We start from the raw sequence: 14,330 nt of genomic DNA, 5'->3' as shown, positions 1-14,330 counted from the left end.
AACCCTGTGCCCACAGCAGCTGGTCTTCCCACAGTAGCTGAGCGGACACTCGACTGTAGCCTCATGGAGTTGTCCACATGGGTGTCATTTGGAGGCAGCAAGCAGGAAGGTGACGCCCAGGGCCCAGCCTCTTGTCCAGGTGCAGAGGGGTCCAGGGAAAGATCCAGCCCCTCACCTCCACCTTCAAATGAGTAGACTCTGGCACACTGAGTCTCCTGGAGATGATCAGAGACGCAGTGCTGATGATCAGGGACGCAGTGCTGTGCAGGAGGAGCTGTTCTGGGGCCTGCCGGCCTCGCTGTCCACTCCTGGGATGTGTCCCTCAGAAGGCAGGCATGTCCCACCTGGGGCCCCTCCTCCCCAGTCCCAACCAGAATCACTGCGGTGGGCTCAGTTGATTCAGGAGAGAGAAAGCCGCACCCTTGTCTTTGGGAAGAACTGGGGAATGGACCCAGGACTGGCAGTTACTGACCTCACCTGGGGAGCTCTGAAAACCCACGTTCACAAGCACTACCCCGAGACCCTGATTCCAGGTCTCCAGAGGTGGGCCTGGGAATCTGTATTTCTGCTAAGCTCCAACGATGACGATGACGGAGCCGGTCTGGCCGCATGCTATGCATGCAGCTGCTGGAAAAATTCTAGAGCTCCCACTGGGTGTTTTTCCGACTTCATTTTCGGATCAGCGGGTACCCCCACCCCATCCTACCACTTTCTGATATGTGTCATCTGCACAGATGAGGATGCGGTAGCATTTTCTTTCTACTGCTGAGGGTCCTGATTGCCTGTAGTTGAAAGGAGCTCTGAGTGACAGCAGAGGGACCCAGACAGCACCCCATCCCTGTGACGGAGACGCAACTTTGGGCAGAAGGTCCCCAGATGGGACCGTGACGTGTTCCAGCTCACCTGGCCATGCCCGGTGTGACTCTCTGAGGGATGCTGACCTACTGGGGGCTCTCACTCAGCCAGGGAGACTGCATTTTCCATTTTCCGAGGCTCGGGCTGGCTGGGTGGGAGCCGCCCCTTCTCAGCCTGCCCGCTGAAGATGGCAATCGCAGTCAGCACACCTGACCTGTGCCCAGGTGGGACTCGCCTTCTCTCTCTTCAGCAAGATCACCTCTGGGGAGATGCGGGAGGTGGATTTTCTGATGCAGTCCATTTATCTCTCCCGAGTTCTGGCCTCGGGGATCCTGCAGCTGAGCAGTGGACGGAAACAGACTCCTGTTCTTCCTGCAGCACAGGAGCGGAGCAGGCCCCACGCCATCCTCCACGGGAGGAAACTGGACAGAGAGTGAGAGCAGGGCTGCCACACGCAGGCCCCCTGCCATGCACGCCTGGGACCGGATGCCCCGGCACCCCCACCATGAGTTAGCGGAGGGGGTGGTCCCAGCCCCTGGTAGCAAGCTCAGAGCTCTGTAAATGACCAGAATTCCACAAGGTTCAGGCTCCCACTTCATACCCTTGGGATTCCCAGTGTTTCTTCCAGTTCCTGCTGACCAGTTCTAGTGAGGCCTTGTCCACGTTCCAAGGACCCCTCCGTGTCAGTGAACCGATAAAGGGAGCGATCGGGCTCTGCATGCGGGGGTGCTGCGTGTGGGGGTCCCGGTCGACCGAGAACCCCACGGACTTGTCGCGCCCTCGGCGTGCTGCCATTTAATCTCTTCTTGTTTTCTTTCCACACAGGATTCCGTTGGTGAACCTGTAAAAACAAAACAAACAAAACAAAACAAAAAAGACAAAACCTAAAACTGAGCTATCTAAGGGGGAGGGTCCCCGCACCTACCACTTCTGTTTGCCGGTGGGAAACTCACAGAGCAGGACGCTCTAGGCCAAATCTATTTTTGTAAAAATGCTCATGCCTATGGGTGACTGCCTTCTCCCAGAGTTTTCTTTGGAGAACAGAAAGAAGAAAGAAAGGAACCAGAGGCAGAGAGACGAGGATACCCAGCGAAAGGGACGGGAGGAAGCATCCGAAACCTAGGATTCGTCCTACGATTCTGAACCTGTGCCAATAATACCATTATGTGCCATGTACTGACCCGAAAGGCTCGGCTGCAGAGCCGGGGCCCAGCGAATCACGCAGAGAAATCTTACAGAAAACAGGGGTGGGAATCTCTTCCGATAGAGTCGCTATTTCTGGTTAATATACATATATAAATATATAAATACAAACGCACACACACACTTTTTTTGTACTGTAGCAATTTTTGAAGATCTTAAATGTTCCTTTTTAAAAAAAAGAATTGTGTTATAGGTTACAAAATCTGATTTATTTCACATGCTTAGTATGAGCAGAATAAACCAGTGTTTTCTACTTTGGCAACTCACGTCACACACATATTACACACGTGTGCATACACACACACAATACACATACATGCATATAGACGCATCTATTGGAAATGCAGTTCCACAGGTGAGCATGTTCTTTCTGGAGACCTGGTATTCCATCACCATTCACCCCAGGGGACAGCCTCGACCCAGACAAGGAGGCCCTTAAATGACAGCCTGCATTTGCTAGACGGTTGGTGAGTGGCATCAAATGTGTGACTTACTATCTTGGGCCAGAACTAAGAATGCCAAGGTTTTATATATGTGTGTGTGTGTGTGTGTGTGTGTATATATATATATGTTTGCGTGTATATATATATATATATGTTTGTGTATATATATACACATATGCATACATATGTTTTTTTTTTCATTTAAGTATTGGAAGATGCTACCTAACAGCCACGTTCACATTTACGTAGCTGGTTGCTTACAGATGGGCCTGAGCCCCTGGTTGGGTGGGTGGTGGATTCTTGGACGTGTGTGTCATACAAGCATAGACTGGATTAAAGAAGTTTTCCAGTTCCAAAAATTAAAGGAATATATCCTTATGATGTGTGTGTGTAATGTCAGGGCAGAACTTAGACATACATGAAGGGCCCCAGTTGGTTTGAAAACGAAAAATGGTCATTCTGTGTGCAAACCACAAGGCTGCCCCACTCGGGCAGTGCCCTGACCTGGCCTGTGCTGTATTGCCTTCCCTTGCGCAGGTGGGCAGGTGTCGCCCGCTTTTTCTAGGGCCCAAGGGTGACTTGGAATCTTGGGGGAAGTCTCGGCAAAGATGCCGTTCTCCTGTCAGCTTCCATTGGCTGATGGATGTTTCTGTTTTGTCACCGAGAATCCTACTGTAGAACTACGCAGTGGAAACGGGCCCCAGACCTGAGCCTCAGTACAGAGAATCCCAACCACACACACTTTATTAAAAATACTGCCATGCCGCCAGGCCTCCCTCACAAGCCTCACCTGAAACGGGCTCACTGGTGTCCCAGACTTGCTGTCAACAGCGGGTGCTGTAGGGATCTAGGGATGCATCTCATGGCCCACGCTGTGCCTCCTTAAAGGATGTTTCCTGTCTATGGGAGATGCCTAACATGGTGTGGGTCCCTGTCTCCAAAGACTATATTTCTCACGCGTGGCCCACGTGCAACTTTAATTTCAGCAGTAGAGTGCATGAGCCAATTCAGTGAAATGTCACAGGCCAGGCAAAAAGGTTAAAGATCAGACAGACAGCTGACCTTACTGCCCTCACTGGCCAGGCTGATGACCTGATTCTTCCCTCGGGCTCAGTCTCCCTCTAAAACACCTTGTGATATGCTTCAAAAGTTCACTTTTGTATCTCCTGAAACATGTGAACCTAGAGTAAGGCCTCCGGAGGTGAAAGGATTGTTTTTGTGACGCAGCAGTGTTGAGATCTGTATCCATGGTATTGCTCACAAATTAGGAAAAGTTGTTCTTTAGTTTTTGTTCTGTCATTTTCCCCCCAAGCTTTGGCACATCCTGAGACAATGCAAACATCTGCCACTGGCATTTGCCCGTCTCCAGGTTCCTGGCACTCACCTGCACGGCGCTCCAGCCTGCAGCTCTCTCTGCGCGCCATCCGGCCTCGTCCATCCCATTCTCCTTCAATCACTCCCTCCCGCTGAGGTGGGCCTCCTGACTCCAGGTGAGCACAGCGTGGTGCGAGTGCATGGTGAGGGCTGGCGGCGTCCAACAGGCAGTGGGGCGGCTGCTCTGGTCTCTGACGTTCTGAGCTCCAGAGTGAGCCCAACTGAGGAGGAGGTGACGGCCGGGGGGCCCTGTTGGTTCACTGATCATGAGAACCTAGGATTCCCGAGGGACTCCTGGTATCTGCTCTGTCAACTCCCAGCTGCTCAGCCCCCTTCTCTGACCATGGGCGGCACCCTGGATGCCCTGAACTCTTTCCTGGGTCCATAAGACATCGAGCCTTGGAAGGAAGCGTAATGCAACAACCCTCTTGTCCCCGGTAAGAGCCACAGATTCAAGGCAGGGCTGTGAGACCCACACAGGCACAACCACCAGACAAGCAAATGCATGCCCATTCCACACCCAAAAGTCTGGTTCTGTACCAACATGACATCCGTCAAGGTAAATCCACACAAAGGCTGCTATTTCTGGATGATTGAGGCAGTGTCTGTAGACGTGTTACTTTACTTTTTTGAATGGTTACCTGCTCTCCCAGACCCCTCAGCTGGGATCGTCGTCTAGGTAAGAGGAGATAATGAGTGAAAGTGACTGGGCCTCGGAAATGCAGCCCCACCCACGGTGAAGTCTGCACCAGAGCACAGACTTGTCCTACTTCGGGCCGTATGTATAGGTAATGCCCATGTACTTTGTGTGTCGGTGGCTGCTGATTTGGCCTGATCAGTCCTTCTGCAGCCTTGGGGCAGTGTTTCAAGCTAGTTGGTGTCCTCTCTCCTCTGCTTGACCCCTGGAATTCAGAGTCTAATAGTAGACACCTCCCATCCCCCACCCAAGGCCTGGTCCTTTCCTTTGCTTGAGCTTTTATTCCTCAAGAAAAGAACTCCAAGGAAGGGTGATGTGGTTTGTTAGGGTTCCCCAGTTTTCGTCCACTTCCATCTTATTCCTCGGAGATCCCGCAATCGCAAACCCCCTGGCAGCCTCCTGGCACCTGCCTTTGCTTTTAAAGCTTTAGAAACAGCTGGGAATGCACTCCTTGTACAGTCCAGTCCGTTCTCAGACAAAGTCGCTGCTAGTCTTCACACGCTTGATGTCACTTTGTCTGATTGGAATATGCGTGTCATTGCTCTTGTTTCCGAGTTCGGTGTGAGAAAGGCAGGGTTCTCCAGGCATGGTCGGGGAGCTTCCCCACCGTTTCCCACTGGGCTCAGATTCCAGCCATGACCGAGACAAATCCAAGCCTTCTCAACGCAATGTGGAAGCGTGGTGACACCCTGGGGTGTGTGGAGGTGGCTGCTAGTGTTCCTATTTACTGCCCTCCTTGCACACAGAAGGGAGAGGCCACTTAGGGGACCTTGTCTTCTCCGTAGTATTTCTAGTCCTTGCCAATCTTGAATTTGAGTGGACTTCTTATATTACACTCAGCTCCCAGAAATTCACTCCAGTCCTTCCTGGAGCATTGTGAAATTAGAAACCTGAACTCATCAGCAAACCCTACCCACTCTTTGAATCGGGACACCAGGAAACCCGTTACTACTAATGTGATCTTACCATCTTAATCCTTTCTTTCAAAAGTACATGACTCTTTCACAGCCATATTTTAGCATCAGGAAAAGCCATGCTTAGAGGGATTGGTCTTCAAAATTTTGTGTGTGATGCCTAATGTGTAGGCCATATTAAAAGGTGAACGCACCAAAGGATCGACCCTGTCACCTTGGATGGTCATGCCTAATGTGTAGGCCATATTAAAAGGTGAACGCACCAAAGGATCGACCCTGTCACCTTGGATGGTCATGCCTAATGTGTAGGCCATATTAAAAGGTGAACGCACCAAAGGATCAACCCTGTCACCTTGGATGGTCTCTATTTTGACCCTGTTGCCCATGGAGAGGTATTTTACCCTTTCGCTTCTTTGCTCAGGTGGTCCAGGGTTGTCTGTAGCCCAGGAAGCGGACTGACCCTGTATCTTGAAAGATAAGACCAGGAACCGGGAGTGAGGCTGGGACTCTCACTCAGCCTTTTCACGGTCAGGCTTGGTCTTCTCATACTTATTTCAAGATGGCACCAGGACACACCTTCTTTTGTGCACCTACCATCACCCTCTTTCATCAAGGTGATCTCTTTCATCAGGGCATATATGAGACTTGGTGCTCCACTGGACTGTCTTCTCCCCTACCCCTGCCCCCTTCCACAAAGCCATTTCTCAAGTCACAGTGGGAAAAGATACCAAGACACCTGATTTCTTGAACCATTCTTGCTTCAGCATGTGAATTCTTTAAGACACTACTCACATATGCCATTGGAGAGAAACAACCCGTTCTGCATCACCATAATGAACTGATCAGTCATTCATCCTCTTATTCAACAAATACTTGTTCCACTTCTACCACACTGGCCATACAGTCGGAGGCAAGATGGGCACAGTTATGGCCTTGTGGGCTTTATATTCTACAGTGGGAGGAGGTGGATGGTTAATGTGAAAGCAAACCAAAATAATTTCCAGAGAGAGAAGAGGCAGGAAGAGAGCAGAGCAGAGTGATGGGGCCGGGGGCAGAGAAGGAGAGAGGGGAAGAGGGAGAGAGTGGGGGGCATTGAAGGGGAAGAAAGAGAGGCAGGGGTTGTCTACATCTCCTCTTCCTGCGACCCATCACCTACTGGAAAATTACCACTTGCTGCTTGAGGGTTGGTCTGGTGTTGGATGGAGGAAGAAGGCCTTAGTCTTAGCTCTTGGATAAAATACAGTGCAGCGCTGAAGATAAGACATCGCAGTTGTTACGACGCCTGGTTCTCCACCAAATTCCTCTGTCATTCCAGCAAGAGTGGAAGCAGAGGGGCAGGGGCAGGATGAGGGCTGCTGCCCTGGTGATGAGCTTGCCCCACCCCTGGGCACTGGCTCTGCCCAGCCCCTCACATGTTGGTCCCATCTGTCAGGTTGCCAGGCCAAGCAGGTCTCAGGTCAGCCAGGTCTTAAGGAGGATAAGGGGGTTCAACGTCAGCGACTTGGCCCACAGGGCACGGGCACCTTGGGGGTGCCATTCCTCTTGGTGCCAGAAGGCAGCTGCCTCTCCAGAAGCTCCCCCAGCACTGAGCTCACTTAGTGGCATCCTTCTTAAACAGCATCTGCTTTTAAGTAAGCAGCTATTCCAAAACATGCCGTGATTCATGTAATTTTTGAGTGGTTACTTTGGTGCAGTTTGTCAATTTGCTCTGCCATACTGTTTTTTGATTATTTGTTTGTTTTCCAGTGTAAATAGCACAGCCCACATAAATGAGCGAAACTCATCATCTGAGGATCTTTGATTATTCTTCCCCACTTATTGTACATTGATGTGCCGCCTGCTAGGAAGATAAACTCCCTCTTTGCTCACTCAGAGCCAAGATCTCTGTGTTAGTTACACTCAGCCTTATCTGAGCATTCCAGGGAGGTCTTAAATGAATGTTTGGGGTTTTGAAACGTGCTACCAGCCCTTCCTTCCAAAGACCATGAAGCATGGCTCTGTGTGGTTTTGTGTGTCTAGGTTTAGAGCTTGTATTTGGATGTAAGGAGTGACTAAAAACAGGTCTAGGCAGAGAACTGCTATCTTTTAAACCACCCCAGCCCTCAGTCAAACAGAAAGAATGAGCTTCTTCTGATGTCAAATCATTCTAGAAAGGTCTTAGCTAGTGAGCACAAAGTAGCCAATCCCGGGAGTTTATATAGGCCTCCATGTGACCAAGCCATCCCTAGCTAGGAAACTTAACTCTTTGCACAACCTCCCTTTATGCCGAAGGGCCCATGGGAACATGGGAACATTTGCACTTTGTCAGAGGAGTGGCCCCACCCTACTCTCTGCCTGAAACACAAAGCAGCTCCCCTCAGAACAGCCAGCCCGGTGCAGAAGCACTTGAACATCCCATTTTCCATCTTATTTCACTTTGGTTGCAGGGAGTTAAATACATAGGCCACAGCAGACTAAGGGAGCGGTGTGCACAATGGCCCCCAGAATATCCAGTGACCCAAGTGATGTTAGTCTTAGGGTCCCTAAGGCAGTAGGGCGTGGGGAGGAAAGTTCTCTCCATCGATTCCCAAACACACCAGCCACAAGTCCACACTCCACACCTGTAAACGCACAGCCCATGCCCCATTGTAAAGGTGACTGAAGAGAACGGTCAACTCAATGGTGATGGGCCTGTTTTGGAGCTAAAAGCATAAAATGAATCCTCCCTGTAGCTCCATTGCCTTTTCCTCGTGAAGCATTCCCTGCTAAATGTTCTAAGAGTTACTGTACATAGAATCAAGAGAGCAGTTTTGAATGAGCCGTAAATCTGAGTCATATATAAGAGGCATAATATAAATTGGGCCAAGCTTGCCTATCTAGGACACACAGGTTTATAGAGATTAAGCACTAGTGAGTAGCGGGGGAAGGGAACAGTGACTGTATAAATGGCCATATAAATGACCTACTTGTCTTCTCATGTAGGCTGGAATCAGAACCTACGTATGCCGTAGATAACAGTCAATTAAATGGGTTAATGTTCTAAGCCAAGAGAGTTCTTAAGACATGCGCTTGGGACTGGATTAACTCTTGTCAATATCTTGGATTCCATAGTAAAACATCTGTTAAGTAACATGCGGCAGGAAAGGATGCAGGGAGCATTGGACTGTAGGAAATTCTCCTTTATACAAGTTAATTAGTTTTGTCTCTGGTGGCTCTCTCTTAAAACAGAATCCCCTGGAGACCCGGGTTTTCATTTTGTAATTCAACACCCAAATATTTGCAACACTAAATAACAACTCCCTAAAGACTTCAGTCTTGCATGGGCTTAAGCAACTCACACTGGTTAGCTTTTGTCAGATTTCGTCGTTTCCACAGCAAAATTTCTTAGTGTTGATGTTGATAGCTTCTGGGTTGGCAAACTGGCAGTTCACTCTAGTCTTACTGGGTTGGGCAGGTCCTTGCCCCCAGAAAATTGGGGATAGCTTTGGCCATGGGAGGAGCAAGAACACTATGCAGTCGTAAGCTCTGTTTTTTGTTTTGTTTTGTTTTGTTTTCGGCACCATTATGTACCATGAAGACTTACGGCCACTGCTAATACAGCATAGGGGACACTGAGGAGCCCTAGTATCATTGTTTGAAATCATTTTACAGGGAACTGCAGGGGTGAACACCATTGTACCAATCCCCGGGCCAGTGTCTCATTTCCTAACAGAATCATCCCATTCTTGTTCACTCTTCAGTCATCCCAAGCCAAAAGGGAAAATTCGAAACCCACTGTGACACCCCAACCCTAATTTCCAACCTTTGGAGGACTCACCTGGGGCAGAAGAGAGAAAGGGCTTTGCTGAAGTCTCAGGCTGCTGAGAGCCATGTATGGGCATAGGAGCAAGCTGATGGCATGGCTCTTGACAAGGTTTTCTATAGGGCAGCAGCTGCTGCTCCCAGGGGAACCCTCTCCTGTTGCCTCCGCAGTCTATTCTGGGGTGGAAACACCATTCTCTATTATTTCTCTCACATACATGTGGATTTCTAATATCAAGTTATGTGACTGCCTACCACTTAAGGCCTACAAAACAACATGGGAGTTTCTTGAGTATGCAGCAAGTCAACATGAATGGGACCCTAGAAAATGTGAGGAGCAGGATTCTCTAAGGTGCTCTTAGATACGGTGTCACTTCCACATACAAGCACAATTCTCCCAGTTAAGGGGCTGGAAGACAAGCGGGGCAACTGGTTTTGAAAGCCCGCTGGCGTGCCAGAGGGGGTGTTTGCCCACACCCTCCTTGAATTTAACTGCCACAATCTATCCGCAGGTGTGTTTTGTTCTATTTCTTGTTTTTCACTAGTGTTTGCGTTGCTTCCTCTGAAGCCAGAGGGTGAAAGGCCCTAGCAAAGTTAGTTATCAGTCAACTGATGATAACTGTGATCCTTAAAGATGAATTCTCAGCCTGAGGTGACACACAGAGGTTCAGCAGACGTCTCAGGATCTGTCACATGTCATGTTGCTTGGTGTGAAGATGGAAGAACAAAGTCCACATCAGTTTCTGCTCCTTCAAACAGTGTGTCGATATGAAACATTGAGATTTGGCAGAAACATGTGCCTAGTTTGCAGCACCAAATACTGGTCTTCTCAGAAGTGTTTCTGTTTTTTTGTTTTTGTTTTTGTTTTTGTTTTTTTGTTTAATTTCCTCTTCTGGCATCCCCATTTGGATCATTTCCTCTCTTTCTTTCCTGGAGAAACAGGATGGCAGGTGCTGGAGCCCAGAGAGGGGTCACCCTCCAGCTAAAATGATTTAAATGGAAAGGAGAATGACAGCAAAGCCTCACGTGAACTTTAATGACCTTATCAATGACCTTTACTAACTTACCTTTGGTACCCGGATTGTTGAGAGGTGAGTGGGACTAAAAGCCAGGATCAAGATCAGGTTGCTCCACACATTTGCAGAGCAGGAGCCCCAGGAATGTGAGTTAGAGCCAGAAAGTATTGAACTGGACATGGAATGAAGCTCGAGGCCATGCATTGATAACATTTTTAGAGTCTTTTACATTATTTTTTCAAAAGGAACACATGTTTACTACAAACCATTTAGAAAAGACCAATAACCAAACAGAAGGGAAATGTCTGAAGCCTTCCAGTTGTTTAATTCTGTAGAAACTGTTCACGAAAGGCTGAATGAGTGGGGACAAGTCACAGAGATCTCGCCATGGTCAGCACCAGGGACAAGTCTGGCTCCAATGTATGTTTTATGAAGTCTGATTAGCTTCCAGATGCATCTTTGCCAGCTGAACTTGTCATGCACTAAACTTCCCATTGATCATTAGAGTGTCTACGATTAAGTGGAAAAGGTGGTCAACCATTTGGATGTTTGACTTTCGCAACATCAAGCATTGGCCATTGGGCATATCTGGGCATTGGTATGGAATAAACAGGATACTCAGTGAAACATCCAAATTATTGACTGGATTTTTCCCATGGGGCATCTGTCTAAGAATCACAGATCTGAGAAATAGAAGGACCAGGTCCATGTTGATGATCCTAGTGTGTTCAAATAACTCTTGAATTCACCAGGTCTCATTGCATTTATTTAAAGATGGAGCCCATTGTCCCCTCCTCCTCCTCAGCTCACCCATGGAACTAGAAATTCACAAACCTGAAGCTGAACCACAGGACAAGAAATTAAACAGCAACGGCCACATGGCCTCTTTTTTCACAGGTTTTGCACTGAATGTTTTAGAACTTTATTCCCCCACCCCCTTACCCATGTATACCAAAACTGGTTTTATTTTCATTTTCCTAAATTATTTTCTGATACAATAAACTGTTAACTGTTTATTTATACTTTTACAAGGAGCACTTGTTATTTTTCAAAAGGAAAACAAAAGCCTCTCTGTTTTCATGTTCTCCGTATATCTATACCACAGCTGTCTCTATAGACATATTTATATATCATCTTCTTGAGAGAGTTAACCTCCTGTAGTTTAATGTTGTGTTTCTTTTCTTTAAATGCATATCATAATCATGTTAATAAACAAAAATGACACAATATATGTGGGTGGGGGGGGGGCAGGTGGCTGGGTGTGATTTCCGTACAGGTGAACTTTTATTCCAGATTTTTTTAAGTTGTTTCTGTATTTCAAAGCTATGTATTTGGAAAACATTGTAAATGAAACACCTATATTAACTTTCCTGTGTATATTTAGTACTCTGATGTTGCTATTAAAAAAAAAACATAATATGAAAAAAAAAAAAGAAGAGAAAAAAGAATTACCATGAGTTCAGGCCATGACCTCATAAGGACTTTTTTTTTATGTTACTTCTTTGTTTATTTTTTAACAATATTATCTGAGACCTCCTCTAAGAACATAGGCGTTGTTTCTATGCCTGTGGTTCACAGAGTCTAAGACTTCCTCCCTGAATCTTCATTATCTCCAAACCAATGCTTTGCCCAGTTAAACAACTCTGAAAACACTTTCAGGTCTCAGTGTCTGGGCCCTGGGGTTGGTTATTAACTAAGTCTGAGTTAACCAGGCAGGGTCTACCACATTGTACCTAAGACCACAAATGCCTACAAGCTCAGGGTTGGGGGGTTCCAGTGGATCTTTTATGGGCAGTTGCAGGCCAGCAAATGTCTTGCAAAGATTCCTGCAGAGGAAACCGTGCCCTGGGGAAAGGGTCGGCCCAAGGCTTATAATTGTGTGCTGGTGCCAAGGCAAAACATTTCAAAGGGCCTCCAGTATCAGAGCCAGGAGATACCTCGCGCACTCACAGTATTTGCAGAGTGCAAAAGAGAGCTCTGTCCACTTCCAGACATGCTCGGATCAGGCAGAGTATGGGGGAGCAAGGCCCCTGCCTCCAGGCCAGCAGTTCTCAATGTGGGGTGATCCTCACCCCCACAACATCTGGCAATGTCTGGAGACATTTCTGGTTGTCACAACGGGGCTAGGGATGCTACTGGCATCTAGTGTGAAGAGGCTAGCAGGCTGATAAGCACCCTACCCAGCACAGGGCAGCCCCCTAACACAGTCATCCAGCTCCAGAGGTTGAGAAACCCCCCTCTTAGACCTGGGTGGGATGCTGCACTTTGCTGTGCTCCCCATGGGAGGCAGGATGTTTTTTTGCCCTGATGTGGACTTAAAGGTGAAGCTCTCACATCAGCTGTCTCTGGGCCGGCTGGAGCTAAGCCTCAGGGTAAGAAAGCAAGGCTGGCGGGGCGACCTTGTGTTCTAGTGAACCCTGCTGCTCAGCCCCAGGTGTACTCTATACCTGCTAAGCACCTTTTAACCTGTCAATGTCTTTTCACATATTTGAAATTACCTGAACCTATCACCAAGGTCATACGCATCATCCATGTATGACTTTGCCCCACTTGCCAAATGGGGCAGACCAAGCGACACAAGGGCATGGCTGGTAAGGGGTCCCTAGGCCAGGAGGGGGGTCCCAGTGGACCCAGACCTCATTTAACCCACCTCAGCTCCAACCACAGCCTCACACAACTCCAGATACATCTCCAGTGCATGGTTATCCTGCTGCTACATTTTCTGTCCTGCCTTTCTTTCTTTCGAGACAGGGTCTTGCTCTGTCACCCAGGCTGGAGTGCATTGGCACAATCGTAGCTCACTACAGCCTCAAACTCCTGGGCTCAAGCAATCCTCCTTCCTCGGCCTCCTAAGTAGCTGGGAATACAGGCGTAGGCACCATGCCCATCTAATTTTTAAACTTTTTTGTACGAACATGGTCTCATTCTGTTGCCCAGGCTAGTCTTGAACTGGCCTGAAGCAATCCTCCTGCCTCAGCCTCCCAAAGCACTGGGTTACCGGCATGAGCCACCACATCTGCTCTGGCCCTTCTTTCTTAATCAAAGCCATTGTCAAGGGCAAGGACCAGTCACAGAAAGATGACGGAGAGAGGTGAGTCAGAGGCACGGTCACAGTTTCAGTCAACACCAAGAGCTGATCTGCACGTAGGAAAAGGACATACACCAAAGGCCTGCAGAGCTAGAGGTGCTCAGCCTCAGGCATCTCCAAGACATAGGAGTGCTGAGGCCTGACCACAGAGTGAAGAGCCTTCTTTACAGGCCTAGAAAAAGCAACATTTCCCCCTAATTAGCTCTGAAGAGCAGGTGGTGCTCCTCCCCATTCCCCATCCCTCACCTGGCACAGAATCCATGGACAACTTACCCAGTGCCTCATCCAGCACCAGGCGCAGGGCACTCGTGACAAAAGCACTTCCATTCCAACCTTCTCAGCATCCTGTGGTGCCTTTGTCTTCCTCCTTATCCCCACCCTGGGAGCTTCCACTTGTCTGTGAGGCCGGGGACTGGCACATGGCCGAGGTGACCACTGGCTTCCCAGGGCACTCTCTCCTGAGTCAATGAGAGGCCTAATGTCCTCAGACACACTGATGAATGGGATACATAACTGTCTTTAACAAGCAGAAAAAAAACAATACCACTTTGGTCATTTAACTGATTTAGACAAATCAACAGCCTGGATACCATTAAAGTAAACTCAATTTGCTCACCAGTGAGAGGGGGAAATTGGAATTCTAGTATCCATTTGCTAGTGCATAGAGCTCTTGCCTTTGAACTGAAGCCAAGACAATAAATACTGGGTCCCGATATGATTGACTAAGTTTGGCAGAGTTGCCTGTGATGGGCTTTTGAACACACAAGTACAACAGAAACCTTGCTCACTGAACAAGGCTGTGGGGACTTCCCTCCAGCGCAGTGAAGGCGGGCTGGGCATCAGGAGGAGCTGGTGCAACTATAGGTTCTCCCTAGCAACTGTCCCTACCAACTGTATGGGGCCACAGAAGGCAGGAAATATGATTTTGGGGAGCTAGGGGCTCCCCACATCCCTCAAGTG

The 14,330-nt window shown here is 48.4% G+C and overlaps 1 protein-coding gene across 1 annotated transcript in view; it reads left to right on the top strand.

Annotated features, from left to right (window-relative positions):
• AJAP1 (adherens junctions associated protein 1) overlaps positions 1-11,304 on the top strand; it is a 138,283-nt gene extending 126,979 nt beyond the window's left edge. Inside the window, exon 6 of the mRNA XM_019012412.4 lies at positions 1,681-11,304. The gene's annotated coding sequence lies outside the window, so the exon portion shown is untranslated. The remainder of the gene's footprint in view (positions 1-1,680) is intronic.
• The last annotated feature ends 3,026 nt before the right edge of the window (positions 11,305-14,330 follow it).

The sequence above is a fragment of the Gorilla gorilla genome, chromosome 1, assembly GCF_029281585.2.
Source record: "Gorilla gorilla gorilla isolate KB3781 chromosome 1, NHGRI_mGorGor1-v2.1_pri, whole genome shotgun sequence".
Taxonomy (NCBI): domain Eukaryota; kingdom Metazoa; phylum Chordata; class Mammalia; order Primates; family Hominidae; genus Gorilla; species Gorilla gorilla.
This window is presented reverse-complemented; position numbering and strand designations above follow the sequence as displayed.